The 18,807-nt window shown below is 35.0% G+C and overlaps 1 protein-coding gene across 4 annotated transcripts in view; it reads left to right on the top strand.

Moving 5' to 3' along the window:
• Positions 1-15,680: 15,680 nt before the first annotated feature.
• LOC129746044 (mucin-2-like) overlaps positions 15,681-18,807 on the top strand; it is a 639,333-nt gene continuing 636,206 nt past the window's right edge. The window contains exon 1 of one of the 4 annotated variants that reach the window (XM_055739468.1): positions 15,681-16,003. The gene's annotated coding sequence lies outside the window, so the exon portion shown is untranslated. Of the gene's footprint in view, positions 16,004-16,180; positions 17,080-18,807 lie in introns of those variants that run through there. The other 3 variants (XM_055739470.1, XM_055739469.1, XM_055739471.1) reach the window with 3 other exon arrangements.

The following is an 18,807-nucleotide window of genomic DNA, read 5'->3' on the forward strand; positions in this document are numbered from 1 at the left end:
GTGTTTCGAATATTAATGAAACGTGAAAAAAACTTGATTTTCTTCATATAGGTTTATAAATAGTTTATTTCGAAGGTTTTCAATCTGTCCATATTTGTTTTTTTCTGGAAAACTTCCAATCTGTACATTTTCTAGAAAATCATTATGATCGGAGTTAGAAAGCTTCAGCAAACTGTTCAAAATGAATATTCTTCGTTTTAGGATTTTCCTGTTTTAAGCATCTCGTCCATTACGATTTTCGTGGCGGTTTCGGTGACGTATTAGTCGCTTCCTGATGAGGTGCATCAAATCGAGGATGCATCAGATAGGCTTGAACCGGGGCAATGACGAAAACGGCCCTTCATCTCGCTCCAGGCCGGACGGGTCCAACTCACAGAAACCGAAGCCTCTGACCAGCGGTGGAATACTTTCTACTTGATGATAGAACTCCACAGCACCTGGAATATTTCGCGCAGATTCTGCTGACTTTGATTCCGGCTGTTGCTGCCCGGAAGTTTCGGCTGTATCCGCCACCGGACCCGGTTGCTGGTCGGTCGAAGCTGCTTGGCCCTGCTGATGCTGAGATGTCGACTATGACTTAACTTTTCGAAAAAGCACCAATCGAAATTTAATCGAAAAAACTCACGGCTAAGAAAATTTACTCGGTCCGTATAATATTATTTGATCAAGATGTTCTGCAAAAAGTTTTCTCAGTGCAATGCTAAATTTAAAATAAATATGCTAACGCCTGGTGCGCGAAAGGGTGTGTATACCAAAACCGGTCCGCTGAAATGAGCAAAACCGGGCCGCGTATACTCCCGTATTGGTGCGTTTGCTCTTACTGATAAACTTGCAAATTGATTGCAAAAAAAAAAATTAAAATAAGAGAAATTCCAATTAATATCAAAATTCAAACCAATTTTTCAGAGTTTGAACATTTTGTAGCACGAAACAGCAACAATCGGATTAAAATTATTCTCATTTGGTTGAAAGTAGTAAACCAACAAACCGATTCTAAAACTTATACTTTTTTGAAAATAACTTGCATTCAAGAGTATAAAATTGCAGACTAATAGTTCTACATTGTGCTCCTGTGAATTTTTCAATAAAATCTTCGCAAGTATTCAATGACCTGACACAAACACTTAGGGATGATAAGAGCATACTATTTACTTCTCTTTTCTACAAAAGTACGTATTTTCTAAAAAAAATTCTTGAGGATTTGTTTCGTACTTCCTCTAGTATTATTGTTTACAAAAAAAATAATACTTCTTATAATCTTTCCAGATATATTTAAAAAAAAACCAGCCAGGTTTTCAAGTGACGAAAATATTATAATTTTTGAGCACCACGAAATAAGCTCTTATGATCTTTAAATCATTTTGATCTATAGAGTAAAGTGGGGCAAGAGTACGCAGGCGGAAAGAGTACGCACTAGGCTTTTACAGTAAACGACAACAATGAAACTAGCAACACTGTACCGGTTTGACAGGTCATCGAGTCAGCTGATCATATGTGTTTTTGTTTGTGGATTGATTCGCGCACGTCGGAGAAATGAGATAAGTTTTAGTTTTTCCAATTTTCATGTAATTTTATGCGTATTTGGAAACATTATTACGCTTCGTGGAAATTCGCTTATCAAATCTGCATACGTGACAAAGGACACATAATTAATATAGATTAAATCTGTGGAACACTCATGCCAGGATATGATCGAAATATTTAGCACTTTTAGTTTTTTCACAAATAGTCGTAGGGGGCAAGAGTACGCAGATTTGGTGGGGCAAGAGTACGCGTTGGTTTCCTTCGTCTTTTTGATAGCATTTGGAAAGCTAACCCAAAGAATAAGCAAGTTTTCAATAATCAGTACGTACAAAAGGAGAACTAACCGGAAGATTTGCTCTCCGGAGATGCTGGAAAACGCAAGGCAGCGGTTGAAGGAGGGAGAATCGAAGCGCCGGATTTCTGAAAGCCTCGGGACTTCGGAATCAACCTTGCGTAAACGCCTTAAGAAGGTAATCAACAGAAGATATTTTTGTATTGAATTGTGAATAACAATCACCAGGGATTCGGTGCTGAAAGCCATGGACAATTCACTTCAGTTTTTACCCCTCAGCAGTCAGACGATCTCGTAAATCACTGCAGAGCGCTGCACTGTGTTTTTAACGGTCTGACTTACTTTCAGTGATTTGCGTCGCTTCGCCTTTGCCTTTGCTGAAGCGAATAGAGTTACCCATAAAATCACTGTTTTATTTTAACTATTGTTTATGAAATAAAGGTTTTGTTTTGTTTTGTTCAATAAACGATTATAATGATTCAAGACCTCACTTACACCGGACCAGAATGGAATACAATGAGCTTATTAAATGCGTACTCTTGCCCCACTGGTGGGGTAAGAGTACGCTTTGGTAATTTTTGAAAAATATGATTTTTTATCGATGTTTACAAACATAATCAAAACTTTTTGCGTCATACAATCAAGGTAAAGAGCCTTACTTTAATTTGGTTTAATTACTATGATCGATACTTTGTTCTTTGAAGAGATACAATAAGTACACAACTAAGTGCGTACTCTTACCCCACTTTACTCTAATGTATGCACTGCAACATGATGTACACATTGTTTTTCAATTTTCACCACTATAAAGTTTTTGATTTTTTACTTTAATCAATTTTAAAACAAGTTTTTACTGAAATTTGTTGGCTTGAGGCGAAAAGAATTGGGGCACGAAAAGCGTTTTCTGCCGTATAATTTAGCAGCGAATTCAACTCGATGTAGCCAACTGAATAATAGAGCTACAGCTTGACTAGTTTACATCTGACGATGTGGCCTATTGGTAAGATGTCAAAGAGGTAATCAAAAGACTTGAGTTCGATTTCTGTTCGAGATGATTTTCTCCATTTACAATTCATGATCGATTTTTTTGATTGTTACATTATACCTACGGCTAGTAGCATCATCCGACAAACAAAGGACCAGAAACATAGCGTATGAGCGTGTGAGAATTGATTCTATTCTAAAAACAGACCTAGATTATTTTGTTATCGCTTTGTTTGATTAATCTACGACTCACCTGACTTTATCGCGTCGAATTTGCAGCTATAATCCCCGGCAGAAAACGCTCATTGTGCCCCGATTAATGGTTCTTATACTGCTCCAAGGGGGTTCTTATCATGCCTCTACAGTGACTGGTTTTCAGCTTTTGGCGAAAAATTTTAAAATGCATTTTTAAACGTTTTTCTCTACTTTTTCAAGTTTCAGCCAACTAGGAAATAGACTATTTAGATTTATATTTATTTATAATTAGATTAAGAATATTTTGGAAGGAGTTGCTTTTTTGTAATGCATAAATAAAAGTTTTAAATTTCTTACTAAGGTAAGGAGTAAGCATGATCATTGATAGCAGAATATTCAAACGACATTAGTGGCTATAAATAAATGTTTGTTACAAAACCAGATCTCAATTTTCGGGGTAACTTTGATCACTATGGTTTTAGTCTATCTCAACTCACTGAAGGCTTGAAACATCAATAACAGTAATTTTTGGTTTGGACTCAATTGACTTTTTCAACTTTTTCTTTCAAAAACATATGTACTCAAAAGATGAAAATTCTGCTACACACATTTAGGGGCAAAAATTATAAACATTTCTTAATATTGTTTGGCCTCAAAAACAAATGAAATTTTCCATCCCTTCAATTTCCTAGGTCCTCTTTCTATGTTCTTTTGTAAAAACTTAACCATTTGATAGGGTTTTCGGCCTTTTTTTGTGTACAGGCTTTCTCAAAGAAAATGTTCGTTTTATTAATATCCAAAAATTATCACAGAACTACCATGAAAATAACACTCTAAAACTATACTTGTACAACGGAAAAAAGTTGAACTTTCAAATAAAACAATCTATTTGCTTCTAAATGCTATCATTTTATCAGGAGAGGTGTTTGTTTATGAGTCTTCGAAAGATCAGAAAAATTTCAAACATTTTTCTTCGATCAGAGAAGTTGTAATTTCTGTGAAAAAAAAACGTTTTCAAACTTGATCAATACTGTTATTCAAATTTAAGTCGTGTAATTTTTCTAAGTTTATTGAGTAAACTTGATCCATGGTGTGGATCAGTATCTCGTGTGGATTTGCCATTTTGTATCTTTTCACAATATTGAATTTAATTAAATATGTAGTTTTTAGCTTATCAGGAAATCGACAAAATTAAATTCTCGATAAAAAATAGTATTAAGGGATGAGCAACATAATATTCATTTGAATATTCTTTACATTGAATTCCAAATTATACTTTTAAAAATTATATGTTATTTTCTTTTTATTACATCTGTTCCAAAAGTTACGCTCCAAATGTCTACAATCCCGGATTCATTTTGTACGAACCGGGAAATTTTGTCTATCCAAATCGCGAGCCTGCGCACACCGGTGACAGTTCTATCGGCAACTGTCATCGGACCAAACATTATTATCAACCATATTCGCTTTCCATCCGCAGCATCCAGCAGCAAACAGAGAGCGAACCATTTTTTACCACCCACCCACCATCTAAGAGTTGTGAAGGGCGGATGGAGAGAGGCAATTATCAAAGTGAGAACGAGGGAGCACAAAGAAGCTTTTAGAGCTTTTTTCATTCCTTCGGCTCTCCCGGAATTCGGTATTATGTCTCTCGCTCGAAGACGGCCACGCGGCCATCTCCCGGTTTGTTTCGGTTTGTTTTTCTTCGGTCCCACCCTTTGCGCCCCATTTTCCTCACAAAAAAACGCATTGATCCTGAATTCGTTTCAATGTAGGTATGTTGAGTGTTGGGTAGGAAAACAGTCGTTTGTCAACATTCCTTCGGTTTTAAGAACAGAACGGTTTCGTGTTTTGAATAGAGAGCAGAATTATGGGTGCCAAATTGTTCGATTTTCGGGTTTACTTCTTACAATAGTCGTTTTATCAAATTTCGTACAATTTTGATACTGTCAAACGGGGCATCATGCAACAGCAGTGTTAGATAGAAAATTTGTGTACCACAACATTTATTCAATTATTATTTTAATATAATTAAATAAAGTTAGCATTTAATGATAACAAAATGATGATGACAAAGTTTCTCACATCGTAAAAGAGTTTTATAAAGTTTATGATTTGAAAATTTAACAAATCGGGCATTTGATTTACAAATTTTTACATTTTTCGATACTGTTAAAAACTTTACTCAGTGTGACGGATTGCCTAATTGTATAGGTAGCCTACAAACTTTATATCGCTTTTATTACTTTATAGGTACCAACCCTATTGGTTTAAATTTTTTTTTTTAGAAAATCGCGCTTTAAATAAGTACTTTTATAATTCTGGGATTAAGTGCTTAAAAATTCAAATCAAAGATACACATATAGAATATGATTGTTTTGCATCTCGCAGTTGTTAATTTCAAAACTTCATCTATCCAAACATAAATATCTATGATTTCAGCTAGTAGATTTTTTGTAGTATTTTTTAACCCTAAATGCATTTTCTTTAACACTAGAAAGACCGCACCAGTCAAAATGACTGGTTGGACACTTTGTTTGTTGAACATCTTTTAAATTCTTCGCTTTGAAAATTCGCAAAAATACGACTTTTTATGAATTTTGAATCTGAACTGTGTATTTTTTATTTCACTAGCTCTTTTAATAAACGAGAAAAATTTTGCAATGGACACTTGGACCATAACCAGTCAAAATGACTGTTCACAACCCTGTAACGCAAACAAGATAATTTTTTTTGCTTGCTTTTGGTTTCCTTTGCAATCTACATTCAAGACAATGAGATCTAGTTGATTTATGGTGGGCAGAAGTGTATCATTCGTTATGAAATTATTGATTTTTGATGCGAAGTCATGAAGATTTGGAGAAAAAGTTCTCGGATTGACCGCTGTGTGGCGCTTCGAGCACTTGACTCCCAATTTTTTTTGGACTTTTTTGTTGCTCAACTTTCTGTCAAAATTTTCAAAATTTTATCAAGATTTGTAAAAGTTATGTTAGACTTAATACATGTCCACTCGAGTAATTGAGTACTTTTAGGTGATATTTAAATATGTTTTATACTCAACTTGTATGAGTAAAATTATTATGAATTGTGTACTGTCGACCACTTATGTGTTCGAACCCAAAAGTTTTCTTACCGATACCGTGAATCGAAACCAGTACGCCTTCCATACTAAGACCAGACTCGCGCCAGCCTATCTGCTAGACCACATCGGCGCTACGATATTTCAATATGGGTGCACGGAATGGCCGCAATTTTGCCGTTGTAAATTATATAGAGTGAAATAATTTTCAACTTGTTCAGAACACAAAATATTTTTGAGTCAGATATGAAAGGTATTTGAAATGCAATAATGGCCAAATAAAAAACTATTCAGAAAAACAAATCAACGTAAAATTTAACAATGTTGATTCATTATTTTTATTTTCACTGCTTTCCGTCGCACGACATAACTTGATGCACATAATTCCTAAAATTCACTCAGTTCATGGTAACCATTCACCAATTTCTTGGATGTTAATTCAATTACCATATTATCAGATAAATATATGATTGCAAAAACCTGTTTTCTAATTATAAATAAATAAATTTAATATTTCAAGATATAATTGAAATATTTCATTTCCAGGTATTAAAACGAAACTCAAAATAAAAATCGTTATTTGAATTGTTATGTCTCAACATGAAAGACATGGTTTCGACTTTGGTTTAGTTAAGATTTTTGTTTTATTGTTTTATTGTTTAAAAATTAAGTGAATTTTAAGTGATGGGTCAAATGAATTCACTTAAGTGACCAGTCAAGTGAATTACACTACGACTTTCGAGTGAAATTTATCTGAATTTCTAAGTAAGTTTCAAGTTAATTATCTCTCGCGTTTTTAAATAAAAGAACATTTATAGAACACCACTTCGATTTCAAATACTTACATTTCGCTTTCGCCATAAATTTATGGATTGGAGAATTCCATCGTAATCCCAAGGCAGATCGGTTACTGCGGATAGTGCAACTTCTAAATCTTCCCTGCTGCTACCGCCAAAATCGCCTAGTAAAGAATTGGGAAAATCTCAATCCAGCATAAGCTTTAAACGCTCATCTTTAGAATTTGCCATTTTGAACTCTGAAAATAAACACAAAATAAACGACATTCACTTGAAATTTAAGTGATGGGGAAGTGAATATTTTTCCTCACTTCAAAATTCAAGTGACTTCAGAGGGATGGGTGCTAGAAAATATCTACTACGACAAAATTGAAGTGAACCGTGCACCCCTATTCAATATGTGTCCATAACGTGTTTTAATTTTTTTTAAATAATTTGAAATAATCATTTTATGACATACACGCATTCATCATCTATACCAAAATGAGGTGATTCCGTGCACCCTTGATAAAATAATATTCACATTTTATTACAAAAATATTATAGAACAAGTAACAAAATAATATCAAAAGATTAAAGTTCAAAATAATAGTTGATTAAATAATTTGACGTTATTATACACAGCAAGAAAAATTCGTGGAAATTTAGATCAAAAACGATGCACGAAAACGGAACATCGATTTTGATGTAAAATTCTATCACGGTGTATTTTTTTCACGGATGTTTGAATTTTGAATTTTGAAATTTATTATCGTAAATATTGATATTTTTGTTAAATATTAAGGTTTTTGCTTTTGTTTTGAATAAATACGACGAGTGTATAATTTTAAATTCATATTTATTTCGAAAAATGAACATAAAAAACCATAACGGAAAGCGTCAGGCTGGAATTGTTGTTGCATCCGGATTCTAAGCACGGAGACGTTTTTAACGATCAGCGTCATCAGTATCCTCGAACGGTTCCGGAACATCATGATTCTTCGGTCAGCATCACCAAAAGTTCCTCCAGAAAATCACTGTCCGGATATCAGCCTCTGAAACTAATCAGTTTCAACCGCATTTTTCATTTCACGTCAATTTACTTCTTCAAAAGGCTCTATAGAAGTGCTGCTATACACAGAAAAAATTTTTGACTATTACGTGTCATTAAAACTGCAACCTTTAAGATAAATCAACCTGTAATTAACAAAACCTGTAATTTTAAATTGTTTTCCTTGCAATTTAACGAAGATTCATTCATTATTACAGCAAATGTCCTGTAAAAAAGTTGTACACTGAAAATTAAATGTCACGTAATTTGTTTGACCTGTAAAATTATGGTAAATGTCCTGCTTCTTTTTGTTACAGGACATTTGCGTAATTTTACAGGAAATAATTTTTGCTGTGTAGCTACGCCTCACTCGTTTCTGAATCATATTCTGACTTGTTTACTTTGAGCCCGACGCGCAAACTAACTTGAAATATAAAATGGCACAAGTTAAATATTTCCATTCAATTTTAAATCGAACAGATATAATTTTACGCTGTTTGTAATATAAATTTCATTAACCGGTTGATTTTTGCATGACGCAATGTAAAATTGAATCAAAACAGTTTATTTCTATCTAATTTTTGAAAATAGACTAATATTACATCAAAAGGAGTTTAAAATTACATCTTTTTGTAATTACACCAAGGAAAAAATAGATCACTTGTTTTTTTAGATTCCGTGTACTTTTAGATTTTTTTGCTGTGTACTTATAAGCCTTATGTTCATAACTATTTCTTAAATACCTTCGAACACCGCCATCCTTGAAACGTTCAGCTTTGGACTGCTGTCTCAGTGAAATCACCGACAAAGTAATTTTAAAAGAACCGCCTCCACCGTCCATTCCAAATTTAAAAATTAGTTCTTCATCAGTCATATTTCGCGAGTCTCGAATCTTTTGAATTATTTCTTTTACATCGACGCAGGATACTACAGGTACTTCTTTGACGCTTTCGATTCCTCCCATATCACCCAACTTCTTGATTTCGAAGAATTTCGGATTTTCCTGTCTCAGCCATTTTTGTAAAGTGTTCGTCCCGGGATTTCCCGGTCGAGAATTCCCAGGAATTTGAATGATTCGGGAATTCACGATTCCCGGGAAACATAGTTTCTTTCCCGGGAATCCCCGACATGTATGAAATTAATTACTCTGGAAAAGCCTGTAGCCTCCAGAATCATTCTTATTGCTCTTTTTGAAAATGTAGTTATACAAAACTTATTGAGAATATGCCGATTCCTGTGGCAGTAGACATTTTGCAGCCATTTGGTGCAATTTTTTCATTCAAAAAGATAAGTTTAAAAAGATTATATGTTTTACCACACCGTTTTTATTGAACAAGAATTCACAACACTCCGAAAAATATACGAAAAATCGCACAACAGGTAGGCAGATTGCGTTTTCTCGAAAGTAACATTTATGCACTGGTTTCTCTCTGGCTTTGAATGCCAGATGAACTTCAAAACTTAAGAATGAAGAAGATATCGTTTTTTTTGTTCATATGAAGAACAAATATCTAAAATGTTAAGAAAAACGAAAAAAGGTTGGATTATTCAAACAAATAAAAAGATGTTTTTTTTCTTTTAACCCCTAATTACACAAATGAATTCTTCATTTGACTTATTTAGGTTAGTATATAGTTTCGTTTGACTGTTTTTAATTTAACATTGTTGAAAACAGTTTGAATTATATGATAAATACAAGTTTCATAAACATTGAGAAGAGTACATTTTGAACAAATTATGGGCTTGTATGCACGCATGGTTCGATAAGCTAAATTTGAAGCAAAATGCATATATTTTACAAGTTTTTGAATATTTCGTCACAGTCATTCAAATTGGCGACACGTTCGGATACAGTACAGGAATGTTTCTTTCCTTTGTGGATTTCGGATAAGCAGTCATTGCACCTGCGCGTAAACTCCTTTGGTTTACTTTCAAAAGATCTTGGGCGTCCTCGTTTCAGCTTTTTAGTTTGTATCTTGCCGATCGTTGTCTGAGCGGCTTTGCATATTCCGCAGCAACACCTTTTGTTTGCTTTGGTTATGGCAAGTCTTTTTATGTAAATATGCACTGATATTTTTCGTTCAAAATTGCCTGTAGCGTATTGATTGCTGACAACTCGACAAGTATTGCAAAGAACGTCAGGGTAATATGCTTCGCGACTTTTAAAACGACTTATAAAGTTAGCACTGATGACCTCCTTTTGACTTTCTGTTATCTTTCGCATACAACTTTGTTTCGAAAAGCATAATGCACATACGACGTAGCGATTAGCGTTATGTGATCTATATAAAGTTTGTAAACACATTTTCTCCTCACCCTGATGCGTCTGCCGATGAGATCAAAAAAAAAAAAAAAAAAATGCACTTTCAATAAGGCCGGAACAAATTTCAAATCCTTCTTTTGTCACTCGGAGTTGGAACATCGCGAGGGGGGGGACAATAAAAAATAATGCGAAAAACAAATAAATTGTAATAAGTTGCTCGGAAGCTTGTATGCAAAAAAAAATTGCATACTATATCGTTGCACAAAACCTCTACATCAAGTAATTTTTTATCGAATAATTCAATCAAATCAAGAAAACCAAAAGGTGAAAAACTTCCATAATCTTAAATTTGTTTTTTGGTATTTCAATCTTTCAGATATTGGAATTTTTTATCGAAATTTACATAAATTACTTCAAACTTTATTTATTTCCCCCTTCGGGTTTTTTGAAATTTCGAAGGGGGGGGTGACAAAAGAAGAAATTGATATTTGTTCCAGCCTAATGTCAGGCACCAGTTTCTAGTCCCTACGCCAACAACAACAAAAATAGAACTAACCCAGCTGTCGAAAACTGTTCTCTTTTTGTTAAACTCACGAAGATATCTGTGACAGTAAAAGCTTGCTAGTATGATGACTTTTACCTATACATTTACTATTACATACACATTTGGGCTAAAAATTCTATCCCAAACAACTTTATTGAAGACCCAAAAACGATTCAAACTACTCCTGGAAAGATATTCGCTTTTTTAGTGTAGCGGAATTGAAAAAAAAATTAAGAAACATGGAAAAATTTCAATCAGTCTAATAAAGTTTTAGAAAATTGCGAATAACTTTTCAGGATCAACTCAAATCTTTTCCAGTCTTCGACAAAGTTGTCGGGCATAACATTTTCTATAAAGTCATTGAACTGGGTGATTGTCATAAAATATGTAGTCAGAAAAATCCGTGGTCATAGAACATAAGGTCGAAAAACCCCATTGCAAATCTATTGCAAATTGACTTAAAATTTAAAATCGCTCTTATTTCAAAAAAGCCCGATGAAACATTTCAAAATTTTCAGGATACATGCCTGAATACTATATCTTTCGAATGTCGAGTGCCGTTTTGGTGGTCATTTTTTTTTTTTTAATAACGTGTTTAGTAGGTTGCCCCAAATGACCCGACTTTTGAAAAAGTTATACGCTGCAGGCTGAAATTGATCCTGAGTCTAGTACAAGATCTCATGCCAAATTTGAGCCAGATCGGACCACGGGAAGGGGTCGCTCAACGAGCCTGAAGTTTGTATGGGATTTTGAGACATTTTGTTCGAGAGGAACATGAAAAACCAGTGTTTCGTCAATAACTTTTGTTTCCTTTGACCGATTGCTTTCAAAACCGGGTTTTCTTGAAGCCGAAATTATGACAAATGATTTCATCCCAAGGTTTCACTTCAATTAAAGTTAAGATAAAAAAGTTATTAAGCTTCAAAAATTGGCTAACTTTTTTAAGGGTGATATTCATCACTGTTTCAATGACTGTTGGTACTAAATCTCCGACCAGGACACTCAATGTGAAATACATGCCGTTTCGTTAAATAATGACCGATTTTATCCATTGTTGTTGCGCTCGATTGCAATTTTTGATGTTTTTCTAATATTTGAGTTGGGATGATATTCGTTTGATAGTTCGGAAAGAAGTAAGGGCGGAAAAATGCTTAACAATTTAACGACTTCCCCGAATCATTGCCAGTGATGAAAATCATCCTTTAAGAAAAACCGTTTTAAAAAAAAATCGGCCAACGAGAACCAAAGTTATTGATGAAAAACAAGTTTTTCATGTTTCTTTCGAACAAAATGTCTCGAAATCCCATACAAACTTCAAGCTCGTTGAGCAACCCCTTCCCGTGGTCCGATCTGGCCCAAATTTGGCATGAGATCTTGTACTAGGACTAGAATAAATTTTAGCCTGCAGCGCATACCATTTCACAGGTTTTGAATTTCCCATAAAAATTTGGGGCAGTCTATTGTACATATTTCCACCTTTGGGCGACTCAACCGCCAACCTTTTTTTTAGATCGAAAAACACATGGACCAACGCTTTATGATGCCAATAAAATGATAATTTTTCGAAAAGAGGTCCTTTTACATTTTTCTCACGTTTTTATTATATTAGCTGTAGCTTTCTATTGATAGAGAATGAGGGTGAATCTTTTTATTGGCATCACAAATCGCCCAGTCATGTTCCTAAGCCCCTGTGGTTATGCAATTTTTCATTTAAATTGTCAAGCATTTTTCTGCCCTTACTACTTTCCGAACTATCAAGTGAATATCATCCAAACTCAAATATTAGAAAAACATCAAAAATTGCAATCGAGCGCAACATCAATGGTTAAAATCGATCATTATTTGACGAAATGGCATGTATTTCACATTGAGTGTTCTGGTCGGACATTTAGTCGCCTCATTAAACAGTGATGAATATCACCCTTAAAAAAGTTAGCCAATTTTTGAAGCTTAATAACTTTTTTATCTTAACTTTAATTGAAATAAAACCTTCGAATGAATTATTTGTCATAATTTCGGCTTTAAGAAAACACGGTTTTGAAAGCAATCGGTCAAAGGAGACAAAAGTTATTGACGATAAACTGGTTTTTCATGTTCCTCTCGAACAAAATGTCTCAAAATCCCATACAAACTTCAGGCTCGTTGAGCGACCCCTTCCTGTGGTCCGATCTGGCTCAAATTTGGCATGAGATCTTGTACTAGGCCCAGGATCATTTTTAGCCTGCAGCGTATGACATTTCACGGGTTTTAAATTTCCCATACAAATTTGAGGCAGTCTAGTGTTTAGGCACACCATGAATATCTAATAAAAAAATTCCCCTTTACCAGTCATTTTGGCTGGTCACGGTCCAAATAGGTTCATTCAATTTGCCGGTCCTTCTAGTGTTAAACTAAATCTAACTTTTATAAATAAAACAAATATGGAGGATATCTAAAGCGTCAACGAATCGTTTCAAGCTCACTGAGAAACATCGAGAGCTATTATTAGAATAGAACTGATTGATAATGCAGTTAAAGTCACCTCCAAGTACTGAGCAATAGGCTCCAGGTTTACTGAAATGCATAGAAAAATCTCCTATGAACAATTTCTTTCTTTCTTTCTTTATTTCTTATTGTTTCCAGAAAAAGCATAAATATTGAAATTATGTTAACAACCAGCGAAGAAACTCTTCCGTTAGGGTCCAGAATAATATTGCTGTGTTCGAATGGTTTTCGTACTAAAATACCTATTCTATTCTATTTTGTTTATTTATAGAGGATTTTAACCAACTTGGTCATTCGTCCTCTACTAAAATACCGGTTGCCGTATTTTGGCCATTCACATTCAAAATCGCAAAATAAGAAGGGATAAAGGAGAAGGTCTCATAGCTTAGCTCTTGTAGAAAAGTTGAAGAAAAAATGAAGAATCAATTTACCGATGTTCGTTTATTTTTACCGAAACAATTACCGAACAGTTTAACGATTTACACATGTTAGGATTTCGGTAAAAAAATTACCGAACTCGGTAATTTTCGTTTACTGTGTAGGATTATTCATAAAAAAAAGTGAGGAACAAACTCACTGCAACATCTAATCTCGGTTTGCCAGTCAGATATCTTACACAGTGTACCATCTGATTCGGTTTGCAAACAAAATTCTATTGTCATTGTTCATGCTCACAATCGTTCAGAAATCCCCAGTCCATGCAATTTCTCATAATAAGGCCAGAACAAATTTGATTTTTTTTACTTGGAGTTGAAACATCACGAGGGGGGAGGGGGGATGGGGGGGGGGGTTGTGATAAAAAATAATTCAAATTTTCAATAAATTAGAACAAATTGAACAAAAGCTCACAGGCAACAAACTTACGTACAATCTACATTGCTCAAAATTTAAAATTGAGTATAAAAAATCGAAAATTTGAATCAATTCAGAATACAAACAGTGATACAATTCCCAACTTCTACAGTTTGACTTTCACTCTTTCAACTGTTTGAATTTAAAAAAAAATCAATGAAATAACTTAGACTTTATTTAAAGTCTGTTTCACATATAATCTGGTTGGATAAAATAGATCATTTTAGACTCGAATGAGCACTCAGTGTTTAAAAAGTCTCTAATAAAAGTAAAAAAAAAAGATCATTTCTCCGCTAAGAAATAACGTACAACAAAAGTAAAAATGTCATTTTGTAGGGTTTTTAATGCAGAAAAAATACATAAAAATCATTCGATAGCTCTTCGGATGAATTTTCGAACTTTTTTTTTGATACCACTCATCATTTTCAGAACAGTACTGCTGGTAACCTCATTCGCCATCTTGTTCCACCACTTTTCCATTTGATACTTAATACTTTTTTCAACAAAATCGATCTTGTTCTCCTTATACCACTTAACGACATCCCGGCTGTAGTGGCAGCTTGCCAGGTCCGGCCAGAACTTCACCGGACCTTTGTGGGACCAAATGAATGGCAAAACCCTCTTCTGGAGACATTCTTCTTTGTAAACGTAAACAACTACAGATCCCTTGCCAAAACCTCAACTTATGAGCATATTTATCTGCGAAAACAAACTTGAATCTATCCGCAACATTCCCTTTACGCTTCGCAAGGTAAAATTAGTTACCGGGTATTTGTCCAAAATCCATTTTGACGTAAGTTTCGTCGTCCATCAAAATGCATCCGTTGTACTTGGACAACACTTTCTCGTTCAACTTCCTTGCCTTGGTTTTGGCAACCAGGTTTTGTTTCAGCGTCCTGTTGGGGTGTTTGCTTGCATAATACGACCGCAAGCCTTCTCGCAAACAAATTCGTCGAGCTGTACTGTAGTTCGTCTTGAACTTTTTCGCCAAATCACGCAAGGAGATTCCAGGATTATTGTGAACTGATCGAATAACCTTTACTCGCAGCTTCCGGTCATATGTTCCACTTTTACGCCTGGTTTGTTTTGCTCGATCCACCGTAAGGGTCTCCCGGTAACGTTGCAGCACCGAATTTACAATCGATTTTGGATATTTCAGGAATTTCTCGATCTTTACCCCTGACCACGTCGGTTTCTCTACGTGAGTGTGTAGAATTTTCTCTTACCTTTCGCGTTACATCGTCGATAACTTTTGACTGACTGCTTCAACCTTGTTGAAATTTTCACCACTAAGCAAACAAGCCATGCGGATCAAAACACTGTCAATAGATTCGCGATGTGACAACAAGGGGCGCTGCAGTAAATGAAAAGATGCGTCCAGATTCTATGTGAAACAGACTTTACTATCCGGATCGGGATTTTCGGAAAATTTGAAATGGAGTTACACAATAAGAGCTTGATACTTACTTATTCCGAATCAGCATATGCAAAAGGTTTGGCAACGCTGCCCTGGTGAGAGTGGAAAAGCGCATCTCGAATCGGGTGTGTTTTCCACCGTTCGTGAGAGAGAAAGCTTTCCACCGTTCGTTCGTTTAGGGCGCGTTCCATTCTACATTCCAGAGGTGTCCTGACTGGTGGCTTCGTGCTCCTTTTTGGCCAGAGCTGCCTAGTGCCGGACCAAGGGAGATCAGTTTTGCTGAGATTTTCGTCCCCATCGGATGCTGACCGTGGACAATCCGCCGGAGTGAATTCTTGTGCTTCAGATATTCTGTGTGTGAAGGTAGAAAGAAGAGTGGTTTGGGAGCATTAGGGAAAAAAGGCTTCTCCACATCTTGGATTATAGGGAGTTGCTGATGTGAATTTTTTCGTTGCCTCATCTCGGATACCAACTTAGTTGCTCGAGAAGGAAGAAGAAGGAGCGACGGATTTGTCGTGTTTCTCTCTTTCGCTCAGTCGGTGGTGAGTTTGACTAGCAGGATCCCCGCCAGGGTGTCGAAAGGGGAGGATTTTCCTCCTTTTTGACAGTTGTGTGTTATTTTTTAGATCCGCATCCGTAAATCGAATAGAGAAATTGTGTGCCAAATCAAAAAAGTTTTCATGGTTTTCCTAATCGGCAGTGCATTTGAGGCGAGTGTAATCAACGGAAAAGTTTTCGCCAAAGGGTGGCACTTTTTTTTGTTGTTGTTATTTTTTGGGAAAGGAGCGAGAAGATTTACTCTTTAGAATTGTGTTTAACTTCGGTGGTGAATCGATTAAGGGTTTTTTCCTACAACATCCGATAGGGAGTCCGCTAGTGGGATGAGATAAAACACGACAAGCTAATTTTGCTGGCCAAAATAGAAGGGGCGAAAGCTGTCGTGAATAGCGACGCAGCATCCTTCATCGAGTGATTCAAGTGTTTGTGTGTGCGTTTTACGGTCCAGAAGTAGGAGAAGTTTTTGTCCTAGGGGTGGATTAGCAGGAGGGCGTGTAAGTTTCCCGGAAGAAAAAGAATAAAATCAAGCTACTTCTCGGAAAATGTGATAATGTTTTGCCATTTCTGACCAACCCAAACTCCAAAAGAAGAACCCCCGGCCATATTCGAGGGAGGGTAAAGTTTTCCTTAGAAAAGAGTACAACAACAACAGAAGAAGAAAAAAAAACATCCAAATCGGGCTCACACACAGACAGCTCATAATCGACACTATTTGTGCTTCAATCAAGTGGACGGCTGGGAATTTGGAAATCGGTTGAGCCCAAAGCTCACATTCGTGTGAACACACATACACACACACAAACACAGAAACGCACATTCGAGAAGGAAAACTCCGGTGATCAAATTGTCTCAACCTTGTTCGACCATCTGCTGCCACCGTTTTCTTCTTCTTTTTCTGCTTCGGAGTGTCCTCTGAGAAGTGAAGAAATAGACGGAACTTTCGCTACCATTTCTCGATACGCTTCCCCGATGAAGGTGCCCATTTGGTGCCGCTTGTTCCGAAATCAGCAACTTTGGAGATTTTAGAACTTTATCACCTGGACACTGCGAAGAAAAAAAGGTGAGTTGAGTTTTCTATTCAATCTTCTGCCACCCTGAAATGGAAAAATTATTGAAAGTTTGTTAGAAATTTTCCTTATGGGGTGAACATAGAAGTGGCAAATCAACTAAGTCGATTTAGGATTGATTACACAAGGGAAAACAGGTTTGGTGTCTATTTTTTAAATCAAATATCGGAAGATTTGGTCGTGCTGATTTCAAATCATTCGGCAGATTTTGTCTTTTTAGCAAAATTGATCTTTGATTACTCATAAACTTATAAACCTACATGAAAACGAAAATAAGTCTTGAATCTATTTATCATGCTTTTTAAAATAACGCTGCTGTTAATCAATGGTGGATACATACTTACATACATGCAAACATTATTATGCATCATTTCATCAAGGATTCAGATTTTTCCTAGAAATTTTAGTTTCATAATATCAACTTTGACAAAAAATAATTCTAGATTTTTTTAAATTTGAATAGACATGATAACAGCTGTTTCTGACATCATTCAAGTCTTTGAGTATTTAATTTCCAAGATTTCTACTCATTCAACAAATTTGTTGATGACTGCAAATTCAAGATATATCAATGACTTCTATAACTTTTTTTCTTAGAATTCAAAATTACTCGAAAAGTTAATCACTGAGTTTCAACCTTACAAAATTGTGGCTATTTTCTCCAGTTCTGCCAAAAAACAAATGAACAAATTTATAAATATAAATAAAATTTGTTAAAATAATTAAAATTTGGTTTTATTTTAAACCAAATTTCATCATAATTAAGAAATTAACGCTTTAAAAGAGGAGCTGCAACTGGAGTTTCCAATTTCCAAAGATGATTCTATAATATTTTGTTGAAATTGATCTCGAAAATTTGTTTTTCAAGATCCGAAACTTTCAAACTATTTTTAGAGGCTCCATAGAATTTAAAATTATGTCAAAATGTATGTTTTAATGATATGGACTTTCAGACTTTTCCCTCTTCCAATTCGAGAAGTGCTCACGAACTGCTATAAAACATATCTAAATGACGAAAAATTGATTTGTCTGATAAATTTTCAAATTATGCCAATTGAATATATATGTACTTGCCTCCTTCTTTCCGACTCCACCCAAAAATAAGAAAGGGTCTCAAATTATTCGTCCGCCAACAACCTCTCTTCCTTTTTCTTTCATACCGATTTTTGAAAAATTCGATCAAACAGAAAAAATATTTACAAACTTAAATGAAAACAGGGCCGCAGTAAGAATCAGATCAGGTGGGGGGGGGCTAGAGGGGGAGGAGGTTTGCTGACAAATTCTTTTCTATGAAATTTTAGCTTGAAAAATGCATAACTTATAGAAAAAAGGAGTTCTATATGATTATTCAAGTTTGAGTTATTTTACATTAAAAGTTGGTTATTTATTTTAAGGCTATGATCATTAAGAATCCGGACAGTTACAAACGTGTGTATTTTAAAAATTATTCATTTGATCGCAAAACTTTCTATGGAGGAAATGAAGGTGTTAATATGACATTTAATGCAAAAATATAGAAAAAATATTTATCAATGATTTCACGAAATAATCTTACTTTTTCATAAAATCTCTTTTTCATCTTTGCACACTTTTTTAAGTCAACGTTTGCAAAACCATGATATTTTACACAAACCCACCAGGAAAAACCAATTGGAATCTGGTTGGAATCTTTTCATGAGTAGGCATCTCGAAGAATTTGACTTTTTAAATCCGGTTTTAAC

The sequence above is a fragment of the Uranotaenia lowii genome, chromosome 2, assembly GCF_029784155.1.
Source record: "Uranotaenia lowii strain MFRU-FL chromosome 2, ASM2978415v1, whole genome shotgun sequence".
Lineage (NCBI taxonomy): Eukaryota > Metazoa > Arthropoda > Insecta > Diptera > Culicidae > Uranotaenia > Uranotaenia lowii.